We start from the raw sequence: 4124 nt of genomic DNA on the forward strand, positions 1-4124 counted from the left end.
TTTTGAAATACCGCTATATTACAGCCACATACACAACTCAAAACGGTTCACAAATTAGTATCCGTGGTAAATGGATTTTTACACAAGATGCTCTCAATACAGCGATACATAGTTCAAGGTATATCATGTCATAGATAGCCCCCTCCGTAGATTGTTTGTTTTTGTTTAACGTCCTATTAACAGCCAGGGTCATTTAAGGACGTGCCAGGTTTGGAGGTGGAGGAAAGCCGGAGTACCCGGAGAAAAACCACCGGCCTACGGTCAGTACCTGGCAACTGCCCCACTTAGGTTTCGAATTCGCAACCCAGAGATGGAGGGCTAGTGTTAACGTGTCGGGACACCTTAACCACTCGGCCACCGCGGCCCCTATCCCTCCGTAGAACGAATAGGCCCCTCCGTAGAACGAATGGACACTGAAATAAGATCATCTACTTTGTACAAAAACGGAAATGTTTGTTTTGTAAACAAAATATTCCGTTGTTACTTTTGATTGAGTTTCTGAATGATACGTGAACGCATTGTGGGGCAGGGGTTACACAATCGCTTTTCACCTAGGCGATCGTTGTTCGAGCCCCCCATCGGACATGAAAAGGCATGGTGTTCTCCTGTCACATCACATGGGTTTTCTCCAGGTATTCAGGTTTCCTCACAATAAGACCCTTCGGATGATTACATCCCTGCCAATAAAAAACAATAATGAGATTTATATTTAATGATATGCGATATTAAATTTTATAATAAAAATCAATATCAAATCATTTAAACGTCGATGAAAATGAGCTCATTATAGATGTGTGCTTCCGGTTTCTAATCTTATTTGTTTATATATATTTTTTTCACAGGACCAGATGCTCATCTAAGAATTACCAGTAGGACATTCCGCTATGCCTGTTGTCACCTAGTACGTATTGAATGAAGGAAAGCAAAATATGGTAGACGTATATCACTTACAAAGAGTAGAAATCGATTACAGCTATTGGTTATTGTATATATTTAAACAATAACATAGGATACATACTTTATGATAATTATTATCACCTCACTACATCCTCCTATAACGGTTTTATTCTGAATAACTGTTTCAACTTGAAATTATATTCACATTTCTTGCATATAAGATATATAATGAGATATGTGATGAAACGTGTGAAACATATTTCAGGAACTTAGTTACATTATATTACGTACGTGCTAAGGGATAGACAGCTTTTGGGGTTTCCGAAAATGTCTTCTCATTGCGCGATATAAACTAGTGACAATTATTTCACACATAAATGATATTCAACATGCAAGGGGGTGTCTGATTATACGAGCCTATAGATGAAACCACTTCAGCCATTTTGTTTTACTATACACGCTTTCCATTCGGTTCCTTTTCCTTTCTAGTATCGACAGCCTGCTCGGGCCTATAGGGGCGTATGAGGAACCGAGAACTGTCCACGACAACAACTATATTGACAGGCTAAGTCATCATTATACAATCATGCTACTTTTCTTCTTCAGGTAATGTATGAGGTTTTGCTAGTCGATATTTTTTTGTTCGCTTTACAATTCTGAATCAACAGCCCGAGTGTTGCAACCAATCATCATAAGTATACTAATTTAAACTATTTATTCTAGCCAAATTAAAGAAATCATAGAAGAGGGACAAGCAAATCTTTTTTTTTTTTTTTTTTTTTTTACTTTGGGGTAATATCTCAGTTAGTTTACCTTATGTGTAGATCCCTGGTACATAGTTCAACACCCCTACCCGTGTCAGTTTGTGTTTTACGAAAAGCTGAGAAACGGGTTGATCAGTTTAACCTTATAGCCCTGGATAGCATGCGAAGGTCCATTAGAGTTGTCACAAACTACTACAAGGAGATCTAAAATGACCCTTGCTGTTCACCCGGTAAACCCAGAAAAACAAAGCTATATTTAGAAACGCTTTGAGACAAAATGAGATACAACATTTAATATACACCCGAGTTATGGTTACCTGCCTATAGCGTTTAAACTCGAAAACAACACTGCATGCCTATTGCCACCATTGTACATTGAAACGGATCTCATTAAAATATGTACTCGTTATATTGTATGTATCGTATCTGAAAACATAATTCCAAAAGAAGCGGCGTAGTCGATGACTGTATAGTCATTTGACGGATTTTACAAAAGACACACATGATATTATTACATTTTAAAACAATGAGTTAGATGAAAACATTTATAAAACTGCATCATGCAGCTATTTTGTCCTTCTAGTACTCATAGGTGATGCAAAGGACATTCAGTTAAAATAACTTATATTTTTTCAGTACATATCTAACGACAGAAGAGTACGTTGGAGATCCCATCCAATGCTGGTGTCCCGCACATTTTACAGAGGAAGAGGTTGATTATACTAACGCCGTGTGCTGGGTCAGTAACACCTACTACATCCCGTTCACCACAGTCATCCCTCCTCACTACGAGCTAAGAGCAACATACGAAATCACCTACTACCAATGGACGCCCATTATTCTTCTACTGATGGCACTCACCATGTACCTACCGAGGATGTTCTGGAAGTATCACATCAACCGATGTGGAATCACCATAAAGACAGTTCTAGAAATATGCTACAACGCCCAGAACAAGAACAACCCGAAAGAGCGCTCCACCGCATTGAAAAGTTTAGCCACTTATATCGGGAAGTACTGTTACAGCGTCCATCTGTATAGGGCGGGGTTGTGTCCAAATTTACGGGAAATTTTCGCAAAGAAATCCTGTATCAAGATAGGACGTCACCATGGCAACAACATCGTAACTTTGGCTATTTTTGTGAAGTTTCTCTATGCTGTTAACGTACTCTTGCATCTTTTCTTCCTCAACGAATTTCTCAGCCATAGATTCTATGTGTTTGGTTACGAGGCAGTGATCAATTTCCTTGAAGGAGGACAGAAAGAGTTATCCCCGCGGTTTCCTCGCGTGACTCTGTGTGACTTTGACTTGAGACAGATCTCGAATGTCCATCGATATACTCTCCAATGTGTCATTCCTGTTAACTACTATAACGAAATGTTCTTCGTTCTTCTGTGGTTTTGGTTGACTATTCTATCGGTACTTGCATTTTGCAATTTCACTTTCAGTCTTCTATCGACGTTCATACCGTTAAATCAGAAGACTTTTGCACGAAAATATCTACTAATGAAAAATGAGGACGAATACATTGGGAAAAGATCATTTCCAAAAGTTGTTAAACCGATTTTTAAGAAGATATTTACGTAGAGATGGGTTGTTTATATTAAAACTTATTTCAAAGCATTCAAATACATTTCTACTTATAGAACTTGTGCATCATCTGTGGAGGGACTTCTTAAACAGGGGTGGACATAAGGGGATACGACGATTTTCTAATATCAGGAAGAACGGTAGGTTAGGGAAAGCGGATGTGGATGAAACAGTCCCCTTACTAGTACAAAATGGTGTGTTGACAAGTATTTTAGAAAATCACAAAAAAACTAAACCTGAGAAAAAGGTCAGGTTGGATGTACCTGATGATAAAACAAAGAGCAAGTCGTCCAAGCGAAAGTCGTATTGACATTCCAAGTAAATGATCTTAAATTAAAATATATATATATATTGTAAGAGTACCAGATTACCTCACGTTGCAAACTGAAAACCTTATCAAGGATTGGTGATTAGTATACATGTATATACATAGTATTTATAAATAAAATATTTGTATATGATTAATACTTAAATTACTCGTTATAAGTTGTCGTATATTCAATTTGCTTGACTCTTAAAATGAATTGAAACTGTTTGATAATTATACATATATGTACCATACATTTTAGATATCATATGAAGAGGAAGTACATAAATAGGGTAATAATTATATACATGAGTCGCATGAGCCTACTTTATCATCGTCTTAAAAGATCAATATAACATTCAAAATGGGAAGAAGGAAGTGAGACAAGAGACCATGGTAAGATTACGATGAGTTAATGAGAAAAAAAAGATAGATAGTGCATGGACAACGAGTGAACGAACGAGCGAGCGAGCGAACGAGTAAGCGAACGAGCGAACGAGTAAGCGAACGAACGAACGAGTAAGCGAACAAACGAGCGAGTAAGCGAACGAACGAGCGAGCGAGC

At 37.8% G+C, this 4124-nt stretch overlaps 1 pseudogene; it reads left to right on the forward strand.

Annotated features, from left to right (window-relative positions):
* The first annotated feature begins 884 nt into the window (after positions 1-884).
* On the forward strand, positions 885-3562 carry LOC117318050 (annotated as a pseudogene).
* Positions 3563-4124: the final 562 nt, after the last annotated feature.

The sequence above is a fragment of the Pecten maximus genome, chromosome 19, assembly GCF_902652985.1.
Source record: "Pecten maximus chromosome 19, xPecMax1.1, whole genome shotgun sequence".
Taxonomy (NCBI): domain Eukaryota; kingdom Metazoa; phylum Mollusca; class Bivalvia; order Pectinida; family Pectinidae; genus Pecten; species Pecten maximus.